The 13153-nt window shown below is 41.3% G+C and overlaps 1 protein-coding gene and 1 pseudogene across 7 annotated transcripts in view; both read right to left on the bottom strand.

Moving 5' to 3' along the window:
- The window catches only part of AFF3 (ALF transcription elongation factor 3), a 576277-nt gene that overhangs the window by 360631 nt on the left and 202493 nt on the right, over positions 1–13153 (bottom strand). The gene's annotated exons all lie outside the window — the stretch shown is intronic.
- On the bottom strand, positions 961–3607 carry LOC131808498 (peroxisome biogenesis factor 2-like; annotated as a pseudogene).

Raw genomic sequence — 13153 nt, 5'->3', positions numbered from 1 at the left:
AACTAGGTGGGCAGGGACAGCATCTTGCATTAATCTGTGTCTGACAGGTACAAAATGCTCTTTGATGTTAGTTCCATGCTCTTAGGATCTGAGAATGTAACTCCAAGAGTTTAAAAGGCTACACAGAGAGGCAGCAAGGTCAGCATTCTCCATAGGACCCTGTGGACTTCATAGTTAATCATATTTTCCAATTAACTTTTCCACAGTGCTCATAGATCTTGTTTTATTCCTGATCCTAATGTACAGTTTCAATAATGTGGAGTTTTTTAATTGATGTTAAATAAGCTCCCAGAAGTTGCATTGCAATGAACTAATTTCACTGAAAGGAAAACTAGATTTGCATGTCAGATAATAAATAAATGTATGTTCATAATTAAAAGAGATTTATCTTTCCAGAAAGGAGCATAATGAAATGAAGAAGGTGGTACAGAAATTCTGAGCTCTATGCAATTAGTGATGCATTTCACCTGAGATCTTTTTCAGAAAAATACAACATTCAGAATAGTAAAGGCTTGAAATGAGTTTGAGGACCTAGCAAAAAAGTAACAAGCTTAAACTAGAGGTGGTGGTTTTTAGGTTAAGCATCTGGAAGACTCTCAAACACAAGATCTGATAGCTGGTGGAAAAGATAACTAAAGATAGCTGGAGGTATTTAATAATAAGATGGTCCCAGGAGAGAAGTGGACTTCAGCTCTAGTACCAACCGCGGCTGAGCAGTACTACCTTCCCTGGGTCCTGTGACTTCCTCAGCACAAACACCCACTGTGTGCTTCCAGCCTGGGGAGGCAGCACCAGCATCTCTTGGGCAGCCAGGAACCCCCGTAGATGGGTTTAGAACAACAGCACAAGGAAATGAAAGGGACCCTGTATAAAAGAGAGTGGGTGAAGAACTGAATCTTTGCCCATTAAAAGTTGGACTCCTGAAGCTTCTTTCCAGCATAGCTCCTTCATACCCTCAATGGTGGTGGAGATAGCGCTGTCTGGATCAAGTATGTGGTCTCTTTCAGTTCCATGGCTTGACATTGGACACTAACCTATCAACAGGGCTTCTGCGGGTTTAGAATGTAAGTATTTTATGTGAGTTTTCACAAAGTTCTGAAGTTGGAAATTTCTGGGAAGACTCCTCTGTGACCCAGCATATAAAGAACTACAAAGGCAATTCTCTAAAACAACATAGTGACACAGGGCCACAAAGGTGCTACACAGGTGTCCTTAAGTGCCTCACAGGCAGCTAAAGACAATCAAAGCAAATCAGCTCTCAGGAAGTAGGGGTACAGGGTAAGGACAGAGAAGGATGTCCTGCAGACTTCTACCCTGGCGATGGGGCAAAGTGTATCACGGGCCTTAATCCAACAGTCAGGGCTGCAATGAACCTAGACAGAACAAAAGGCCAGATCCAAGCAGACTTTCTGGACAACTTGTATTAGAATAGATATGATATATTCCCTCTTCTCATCTGCCCCCAAAAGGAAAAAGCTTGCACTCCATTCCTGAGAAGGAGCCAGTCATGAGAGAGCACTTCTATCCTCACTCAGCCTGCTCCCTCATGACTCCCTCCCTGGGCTGGAGAGAATTTTCCTATCACTGCTTAAGAGAGAAGGATCAACATGCCTTAGTCACTCTGCTATTTTGGCTCTTTCTATGACAATAGTGCATTTTTAAATTTACAGTTGATATACTGTACTTGGAATGTTATATTAATTTCAGGTGTAAAACATGGATTCGACAAGTCTATACATTAGGCTGTGCTTGCCACCATAAGAGTAGTTAGCATTCTGTCACCATAATGTCATTACATTTTTTTCTGCTCTCCTGCCATGTAGAAAGCTTAGCTAGGTAGGGCCTGCCTCTCAGGAGAAGCTCCAGTATTTTCCAAGACCACTGGGACTGGAATGTTGACTTCTGGGAGAAGAAACAGAGATTGAAGGCCACCCTCTATAATCCACTTGACCAGCTGAGATTTTGACTTACATGTAACTGTCACTTGTGTCCTATTTCCCAATTAGTCCTACATTCAGGAGGAGACAAAAGGCATCTCTTCACATGCCTCTTCACACTCCGGCACCTTTATGTTTGAAAAAAGGAGGCTTCCTAATGTTTAGCTTTAGCAAGGGAATGGCCAATGTCCACTGTCACCTCCCATATGTGTGGCCTTTTTTTTTTTTAAAGAGCAACTGCTGTAAACAGAGCTCATTCTTTTTTTTTTTTTTCATTGTTTACATAATATATTCAGAATCATGTGGTTTCTAATGATTAGAATTTTGTCATGCTTGGAAAGGAACAGAAGACAGTGGCTGAGAAGCACATCCCCTCATAAAAGACACCTGAACAGTATGCGCAGGATGACTAATATTAAGGACTTGAACATAATAGTTTTCCTCAGAGAAACAATCTTAGTTTCTAAAGATAATTCACTTCTGACATCTCAGCTCCTGGTTTCAGCGGCTGCACACTGTGTACCTCTGTGCCACACTTAGGACAAGTAAAGTACATGTCAAATAAGAGACTAGTTTTAACACAGTAATAAGAGAAGATATGCTCACATCCTATGGTTTGAGGCATGGTGGGCCACTCTCCACACAGAGAACACTGCCGCTGGTGGATAACGTGTTGTCACTATTAGGAGCACTAGTTAGACGAATACACCATGAAGACAACTTATCAATTTCTGGATATGAATAAGTGGTAAGAGAGGGGAGCATCAGTAGCTCAGTTGGTTAAGCAACTGCCTTCAGCTCAGGTCATGATCCTGGAGTCCCGGGATCAAGTCCCGCTCCGGGCTCCCAGCTCCATGGGGAGTCTGCTTCTCCCTTTGACCTTCTCCCTTCTCATGCTCTCTCTCTCATTTTCTCTCAAATAAATAAATAAAATCTTTAAAAAAAAATAAGTGGTAAGAGGAAAATCAGAAACTCAGCAAAATCATGTCATAGAAGTTCCTTATTCAAATACTGGGGCTTGCAAAATACAGAATGAATGCCTAGGAGAGGTTCTGTCAAAGTTGCAAACTTGCCCCTCTGAAGGAAAATCAGGAAATTAATCAGCCCACCCAATTTAAAAAGTCCAACCATGATATTCATACACTGCCTGGCTTTCCCAAATGATGCCAAATGATGGTTTCATAAGAGGTCATAGCAGCACTCTTCCAGCCACATCCCACCAATCGTACACACAGCATACCACAGCTTCTGATTCTTACTTGGTGGCTGGTACCTCAGCTTTGGGGAAAAATCATTTTTGTACCGAATATTCAAAATGGATTGTCCCACGGTGGCATTTTTAGAGTAGCTGGTGAATTCCCACAAGAATGTTTTTACCTCTGGTTCAGAGTGGGCTAACAGCCCTGGCTTACATCGATAAAAGCACTGAGAAAACTGGACCCAAACTAGCTGCTCCAGGGCCTTGTTCAGTTTAAGTGCATCCAACTGACTTATTCTTAGCGTTCTGTTTGTCCTTTTTGTGTTCTCTTCTCTGGAAGCCATGTCTTCTTTGAGGGTCTTTTACTGACAGGCAGTTAAGAAGGGAGAAGTTTTAGGAGTCTGCGAAACACCCCTGTTCCATGTAACTTTCTCTGAGACATTCTCTGGGAAGCCTGGCTTCTCCTAGCAGAAGCTGGATTAACTGCCCCCCTGTACTTTTTAAAGGATTTTAATTGTCAGAATGAGAGACAGAGAGAGAGAGAGCGTAGAAGCAGGGGGAGTGGCAGGCAGAGGGAGAAGCAGGCTCCTCACGGAGCAAGGATCCTGATGCAGAACTCGATCCCAGCAGCTTGGGATCATGACCTGAACCAAGGGCAGATGCTTAACTGACTGAGCCACCCAGGTGTCCCTTTGTGTGGCCTCCCTTTATCCTCAGCCATGGAGACAAGCTGGAATTTCTCTTGACACAGTGTTCACATGGACTGTCACCACCAATAAACTGCCACTGTGACATGAAATTATCTGTTATCCCAGACCTTTACATATTGGGAAATACTCGCTGTATTCCTTTCTGAAGAACTTCTTACTCTGCTTAGCCAGAAATGTTATCTGGGGTCATCATTCATTCACTCACTGTACAAATAGTTAATGAGTAATTTATAACTCAAACGGGGGAGCAGAAAACAGTTATTGTCTTTATGGGACCTCTTTAAAATAATGAAGTACTGAGGATAAAAAAGTACCATGAACCTTACTGAGAGGACATACTCTCACCACGCTAGGGGTATAGTTTGGAAAGAAAGAGACTGAAAAGTTCAAATATTCCCAGAGATGGCAGACCATCTGCCAGGGGTGTGTGATGATCTTATGTTCCATATGACAACAGAGAACTTCCTGAGACCTTAGTCCCATCATGAGTATTTCAGGACTCTACAAATAGGCCCATATCCAAAGGCCTATGGTTTGTCCTAAAATTCTAACACCACTTCTCCATTCTGAATACACCTCAATTTGAAACCACTTCAGTATTTTCTATTCCACTTAAGAATGTTAGGGGAGAACGGACGAACTTTCAAGGAGGAAGTGAGAACCTCTACTTGATGCAGCCCAGCTGCAAATAAACATGCTTCCTGGTAAGTGACCCCAGCAAGCACCCTCAATCACAGGAGCTGCATGATACATCAGTCAACAGAAGCAAAAGAAATGGAAGGAGGTGGGAAGAATATGGATTCAAACAAAACCCAAACCCCTCCATTATTTACATTCCAAAATCAGAAGAGGAAAACCTCCCAAACTAATTGGTTGATCTTGCAGCTTAGTAGGTAGGTAAGCAGGAATGTACGCAGGTAGGTAGGTAGGTAGGTAGGTATCCATGGTGAGAGCGAGCGAGACAGAGAGAGAGAGAGGGAATTTTCCAAGATGCTTAACAGGAAAAATAAATATAACCCAACATTCACGTGTTTTTCATTTTTGTTTCTTTTCCCCCATTCTGCTCCTTCCTCTGTCCCTCAGAGACTACAGCCCTCGGAGAAACGGAATTGGGTATTAGCTGGCTAGTAATTAGAGGATCTAGGTTTGCTGGTACGGAAGGATTAATGAGAGCTGGCCACACGATGCTCAGCTAATCCCTCACCTGAGGCACCGGGGGCTATTATGGCCTGGTGGTGCTGTGCGGGCAGGAATTCCAAGAAATCGAGAGGATCTTTTCCTGACAGCTTCATAAGCTGAATGTCAGCACCTGGCCTGCTTTGATGATGGGTTTTACCCTCATCAGACCACCCAGGAACTGCAGGGATAAGCAAGCCAGCTGAGTTTCAGGGACATGTCCATGAAGCTACAGGAGGATTATAGAAAAAGGGCATTCTTTTTATCTGTCAAATCCATATACATTCCTACACAGACAGGAGGAAATGCCATTTGGGACTGTGTGCTATTGCAGTTTACAGCTTGTAACTTCATCTTCTAATTTTTTTAGGACAGTAAGAAGTTATATTGGGGCGCCTGGGTGGCTCATGGGTTAAGCCGCTGCCTTCGGCTCAGGTCATGATCTCAGAGTCCCGGGATCGAGCCCCGCATCGGGCTCTCTGCTCGGCGGGGAGCCTGCTTCCTCCCCTCTCTCTGCCTGCTTCTCTGCCCGCTTGTAATCTCTTGTCTGTCAACTAAATAAATAAAATCTTTAAAAAAAAAAAAAAGAAGAAGAAGAAGTTATACAATATTCAGGAACAAAGTCCAACTTCAAACTCAGAAGTCCCTAGGAAGGAAGAAAGGATTAGGGTGCATTCATTTGGTTTGAAGATGCTGGTCCCAGTGAGAAATTACTGGACTAGTGAAGTGTGAACACACTTGTTGGAAAGGTGAACACTCTTTAAAGTTCTAATGACCTTCATTAAGAAGAAGTTTCTGCTTTCAGTAATTATTGCCTGCATTCTCTGACCTCAGTCCAGACCCCAGTCCAAGCTGGGTATATCTGTGGCATCATCCCTTGCCAACACTGTCCTCAGACGCTCAGGTTTAATACAGGACATCTGTGACTATTTGATGCATTCCTAAACCCAAAAAGTAACATTCTAGAATGATTATTTATATTCAGGAAGAAAAGAGGAGAAAAGTACAATGAATTCCATGATGGACAGGCATAAAAATCAGTGATGTTCAGGTTGGAAAGGCCAGGAGGGAGAAGAAAAAAGAATAGTACCAGCCCTGTTTTCAAGGAAATTTCATAGGCAAAGTAGACAAGTATACTTGTCTACTTGAAATTAGGTAAGCTATAGAGCTGGGGACATGTGAGTTGACCTCAATGTAATTCTATCATTTATAAAACGGCTATAGTAAGAGTATGTATCTGATATGGCTGTGTCGAAGGATCCAATGAGTTAATACGTGTAAAGTACTTAAAAGAGTACCTGGCACACAGTAAATAATGATGATGGTGCTGACACTAATGAGGATGATGATACTGTTGTAATGGTTAATTTTTTTAACCTTTTTTAAACTGAACTGTGGCTGATCTATGTTACATTATGTAATGTTCAATTGTATGTGTCAACTTGGCTAGACCACAATACCCAGATATTTGGTGAAACGCCATTCTAGATGTTGCTATTTTTAGGTACTGTAGATATTTTTAGAGGGGATTAACACTTAGGTCAAGAGATTTCAAGTAATGCAGATACTTTCCATAATGTGGGTGGACCTCATCTAATCAGTTAAAGGCTTTAAGAGAAAACAACTGAGGTTCCTGAGGAAGAGAGAATTCTGCCTCCTGACCTCCTTCACATTCAGGCAGATTGCAGCATTAAGTCTACTCTGGGTCTCCAGCCTGCTGGCCTGCCCTGCAGATTTTTAGACTTGTCAGCCATCATAATCATGGATCCAATTTCTTAATTTCAATCTCAATCTCTCTCTCTATATATATATATATCTTCATACTTTTATATATATTCATATAGATGCACATATATACATATATATCTTCATATACATATTTATAGATACCAAGTGTACTTTTGCATATATATGCAAAGAATATGTGTATATATTCATAGTATGTACTATTACTATATGTATATATATGTAAAATATGTATGTAGGTATATGTATACACACACATACACACACACACACACACACTCTATTGGCTCTGTTTCTCTGGAGGACCCTAACACAAATGATATTTTCTTTTATTATTATTTCATGACCAAAAAAGATGAGAGATATACCAGGGATCAATATTATAAACAAGATTTCAACTTGACTAACGTTTTTTGTAAGGCCATCCTGTTTGATCTTGGTTCCCTGAGAAACTGGCAGAATGTGAAGAGGATAATTTACTTAATGCATACCTAATTATTTCCTTTCTATAAGAAAATAAATACAAATGTTTAATTAAAATAAACAAGTAACATTTAACCTTCTTGATTACACCAGGGGCAAAGGTCTTCACACCCAACTCACTTACTCATATAAACACAACTCAGTTCTTGGATTTAAAAGGGAAAAAGGCATCCCTCAGTTCCCCTCTTCACTTTGTTAAAGAACACCTAAGCTCTTTCCTATGGAATAGTTCCTATCAGTTTAGACTTACCCTGTATCTAAGGAACATTTAAATATTTGCAACAAATGCAAATGAATTGTCCTAGAAGAAAAGTCCAACTCCATACAGCTTTAGAAAGGCTATGATATATTAAGAAACTAACAATTTTCTTTATATTTCCTATCTCCAGACAGGGACAAATAAAGATACTTGTTAAAACTAAGCTTCCCTAAACATCCAATATTCTGACTACTTCTGCTAGATTAATGAAACAATTGAAATACAAAAAGTGAAATTTGTATTTCTTTCATTATTTGCTTATGGCATTAATCAGAACTGCTTTGCTAACTACTCTATTGTCAGTTTTCTATTGGGATAAATCTAAGGTATTAAGAGTACATAAGAGCTTTATATTTAAATCTTGTTCCAAATGATGACTACATTGTTCTGATGGGGCCCATAGCATTGAGGTTATAGTTGGATGTGTTATTCTGTATTGAGCTAAAAGCCAACTTAGGCTAAAAGTAGCCTTCTACAACCACTGAGATCTCATATGTTTCACTAAAGTTTACCTCCAAATTTAAATGTCTGATGTAGCAGGAAACTTGTGCTATAACTTAAATCAGGAGACCCTGGTGTCCCACAGTTTCTGTGTATGTTTGCATATGAGTGTGCATGGGGTTTGTGGGCTTTCCTCTGTGACTATAAAATGTTTTATACATATTAATTAGAAAAATATCCCTCTGAAGAAGTAGGTAAAATTTTCCAGTTTTCTAAATTATCTTCCCAGATAATTTGCTTCTAAAACTAGAACTAGAACTAGGAGGCAATTCTAAATTGTCATGTTTTCTCTCTGTCCCTTGTGTTCTCACCTGCTTCATGACCACCCCCTCTTGCTCCCTTTCTTCAAGTTCCAGATTTCTAGGTCCATCATAAAAGGAATCAACAAGGACTCTGAGCATTCCCAGGATGCACTTCGGAAACCTTGAATAGTTAAATGAGCTTCTGTTTCTACTGACAGTAAACCAGCATCCAGTGAGCCCTGCCAAGGAGGGTCCTGCTGAGCATTCCTCATTAGGGTAGGGACGGGGACCGGAAGGGGAGTTTCTTTGGCAGTTAGAGAAAAAGAAACTGGCCTAGCCCTGTTCTAAATTGACAAAGACTGAGGAATTCCTTAGAAGATTCAGCAGCCATTCCTGCTACGAGAGGCTTTGCCTGAAAATTTTCTTGGACTTTTGTGTTAGGGGCTAACAAGTACTATGTTTATTGTTATGTGTTGGGCTTATTAGAGCAACTAGCATACTACGTTCAGGAAATCTAGCAGTTTTACATAATATCAATTATATATGGTACCGGCTTATCACAGTCCATTTTTCACTTCTTTACTAATTGTACCTGAAATTTGTTGGACAAGGCAATGTACCCACTTTAAAAACCACTTTTCCTAGTTTCTGCTGTGACTACTCATATGCTAAATCCTACTGAGTGGAATGTAAAAAGTTACCTAGTGGGGCTTCTGAGAAACTTCCTTAAGAGGGGACTTACACAGCTAGCAGTCACCAGTCTGCCCATCCCCCTTCTTCCTCTCCTGTCAGGAATAAGATGGTGATGGCCAGAGCTGCAGCAACTACCTTGCGACAATGAAGCAGCACTGAGGATAAAAGCTATGCACTAAGGATGGTAATTTAAAAAAAAAAAAAATGGGCCTGAGGCATGATAATATTATGGTTAGGCAGCCTGTTGAGATCGATCAATCAATCAATCAATCATTTAAAGATCCCTGCAATCTATCTCCCAAGTAGCTGCAGTCACCACCCTTTTTCCTAGTCAATTATTCAGCCTCTGCTGAGTGCCTAATGTGAACCAAGTGCTGAAGGTAGCAAGAAGGGTGAGACATACTTCATGCCCTCACGGAGCTAACAGTCTTCTGGGGGAAACATTCAGGTAAGGTGCAGGGTGCATGTTGTATGATAGTAAGATGTGTGTTATTAACCCACTCAAAAGAGGTCTATTAAGTCCCACTAAGTTTTAGATACTCTCCCAGGGATACAGTAAGGGGTTTATATCTAAATGGCAAGGAGAAGAGCAAATTGGAGAACCAAAACCAAAAACAGTAAGATTAATGAACAAGACAAGGTCAGAAAATAGGGGTGTTGTGATAGGGAATGACAGCCTGTAGCCAGCAAAGGCCTATCTGTAAAGGTAATATTTAATAAATAAAGTTTACCTGCAAATTTAAACCAAGATCCTGAACAAAGAGAGAAGAAAAAAAGAACAAAACTGCCTTGTGGAGGGCTGGGGGAGGAATGTTTCTGGCAGGAGGCAGAGTTCCTGCAAGTGTCGCAGGCAGGTACAGGCTTAGCATGTTGGAGGATGGTGTTAATAACTCCAAGAGAGAAATTAGTCCTGACTGGGGTGAGGGAGGGGGAAATTAACGTTTCCCAAGTTGGCCTGGGCTGCAGCCAAGTCCTTCTCTCTAGAGCACAGAATTCCCAGCAGAGAAAGAGCACAGTGACGGAACCCCCTCTCCACACCCTTCCTCATGCCCTACTCAGCAATACACACCACTATCTGTGCCTCACTCCCAACCTATTTTCCTTCACTGAGAAATCATCCCACAAGACCCAGAGAAAAATAAACAAGCAAACAAACGAAACAAACCGAAGAAACCCATCCTTTTCCTTCTATATCAAGGGAAAGTAATTTTTGGCAGCAATGGCACTTTAGAAGCAGTCATCATGATGGAGGAAGGCCCAGCCTGGACCCAGATCAATGGCCACGTAGAAGTTCACTAACACCATTCCTGTTCAAATGTTGCCTGGTACCTCAGTTCAGAAGAGTCAACTGCAGCTTCCCTGGCCAGACGCCAAGCGAGTGTGGAAGAGAAGGAGCCCAGAACCTCAAAGCCACAAGAGAAACTGAGGCAAACTCAGGCCCCTTACTCCAAAACCCCACCCTAGTTCCTTATGCGGCCCCAGGAACATGCGCCTATGTGTGCAGGACAGCACCTGTGTCCCGAGTAACCTCCGATGGCTTTATGACACTACCAAGCAGATGAGGACGTCACACTAATCTTTTGGTTTAGTTAGCATTATTCAAACAGTTGGAAGTGTAGAAAAACACCAGTCCACTGACTTTAGCAGATTCCGAGGTGATTTATCCAATTTTCAATAAATGATGATGTTATCATATGGACAATTCTTTGATCAATAAAAGAAAACGTGACACTGTCCTCTTCTCAAACCAAAAGGTGCTCTTTCCCTCTGGGGGAAAATATGTGGGCTTATCAAGTGAAAAGGTATTTCTTCATTTTAATGAAGATCCTTTCTTTTCATACATTTATTGCACTCAATAATTGTCAACTTATTACCTGGTGATCTATTTCTAATGAACTCTACTTGGTTAAAAAAGAAGCTGAACATGGAAGAATAATTTCTCATTGGTTTCCTATTACCTTTCTGATGACTGTTCAGTCTCTCATCTAAAAGTAGAGTTGGTGATGGTTTTGTGGAGTCTTCTGGTGATTTCCCTCTTACATATTTCTCTCAGATTAGCACTTTACATAAAACTAGGACTAGTGGATCATTTGTCCCACTGATGACTCTATTTGCAATTTTTGCCTGATCATCTAGATTAGACAGAATGTTGTCTCTCAACCTAATCCATGTTGTCTTCTGTAAGTTCTCTGTGCTCAAAATAAGCCTACTTATATTGACTTTTTGTTCTAATGGCCCAAATTGAGATTGGAGTTGATGATCTTGGGGTGGAGTGGATTATATTTTTTCCACGTTCTCTCAGTGTGGATATTTCTCATTATAAAATTAAAGCTATTTAAATGTTATTATCTGTTCCCCTATCAGGAATAACATCCATATGTAGGAATGTCCTAATAAGTCAAGTGGGATTAATTAGACAAAAATTCAACTTTAGGCAAAGCGGACCAAGAAAGGATGGTGGTGAGGAACATAAACTCCCACTTCTTCAAAGTGCAGAGGTTGGTCAAAGCTTCCCATCTTCATCAAATTACACCACCTGCTAGGGGTTCAGGCACGGAAAGAAACATGGAGGGAGTCGCCCTTCTTTCACAGGCGGTCAAGAAGTTTACACTCTACAGATGAGTAAACATGCTCTATAACTCTGTTTTTTAAAGTTTTTCAGCAGTTACGTGCTACAAACCATGCTTGACCCCAGAGGTACAAAGAAGAAAAAGACAAAGCAGTGAGTAACAGAGCTAACCAAGGAGCTCCTCTGTAGCCAGGGTGACAAATAGTCGGTGGCCCACAAGACCCAAGTCCAGAAAGAGCTTACTCTGCAATGTAATCGTCAGACTATAAAATAGACATTTACATTTAATTAAGAAAGGAAATGGACCTTAAGAGGTTATCTGTTGAGGTTTTTTTTTAACTTTTTAATTTTTTTAAAAGATGTTATTTATTTATTTATTTGTCAGAGAGAGAGAGAGGTAGAAAGGAAGAGAGTGTACAAGCAGGAGGAACAGCAGGCAGAGGGAGAAGAAGGCTCCCTATGGGACTTGATCCCAGCACCCCAGGATCATGACCTGAGCCAAAGGCAGACACTTAACCAACTGAGCCACCCAGGTGTCCCTCTGTTGAGTACTTTAAAACAGACTTAGAGAAAATAGTCCACAGGGGCTTTGGGTGATTCTCTGACATAAACTCTAATGTCATTCACCCATTTAAGTATTCCACAGTTAACGGACACCACTATGTATGAGCTGGCATTACAGAGGCAAGACATGATCCCTGCTTTTGAGATATCTTGTCCTCAGAAATAAGTGACTATACAGAAATAGCTCAGAATACAAGACTCAGTGCCTGCGGGCTGATACAAAAACAGAACCAAACATGAAGGAACCAGAGATCTGGCCTTTAGTTGGTTCTCAAAAGATACATGTGATTTCTAAGACCTGTATACTTTTATTAAAAATTCATGTTGTAATTTCTACTCTTCAATAACAACAGTGGCTCCTTCTCTCTCTGTTCATATACTGTCAGGATCTCTTGACTATATGTACACAGAAGGTACAAAGGAGTAAGTCTCCATTATCTAATTAGCAAAACACAAGGCAAGAAAACCATTCTTTGACTAGGTAAAACCACTAGCCTAATCGAACTCTAAAGAAAACTCTAACACTTTCCTTGAGGACTCCTGGCAAAGAGGACCTTCTCACCATTTCCACAGATGGAGTGAAGAGTACACAGTGAGCACACTGAGCGCCTTCTCACCTATGAAGTCACACTGCCCTCCTAGTCACCCCAGCGGACCCTGCCACAGTGTGGTCGGTTCTGGCCCTTTCTCCTCTTCCTGAAGGCAACTGGGAATGGTGAGTTTCTGCTTTTCCATCTGTCCAATTTCTAAAGTCCCCACCATCTAGCCCGGAGAAACAAGAAACTCACTATGCATCTCATCCTCACTGGGGAAACCCTATGGGGTCCAGGTTATGCAACAATGATTTCTTCAAACAACTTCTCTTGTCTCCAAAACCCAGACTACAGGCATTTTCAGACATGGCTCAGCTCTGCACTCTGGGATATGTAATCATGGAAAGTAAGCCACACATGGGCAAGATGCTTTTGGGGTTAGAAAGCAGAGGTTGTCAACAAAAATCTTACCGGCCACTCAGGAAACCTGTGACGCATGCGATGGGGGTCAGACACACCCCAGCACAGCCTGGATGACATTC

This window comes from Mustela lutreola, chromosome 9 (genome assembly GCF_030435805.1).
Source record: "Mustela lutreola isolate mMusLut2 chromosome 9, mMusLut2.pri, whole genome shotgun sequence".
In the NCBI taxonomy this organism is placed as follows: domain Eukaryota; kingdom Metazoa; phylum Chordata; class Mammalia; order Carnivora; family Mustelidae; genus Mustela; species Mustela lutreola.
Note: the sequence above shows the minus strand (reverse complement) of the source record. Positions and strands in the feature narration are given on the sequence as shown.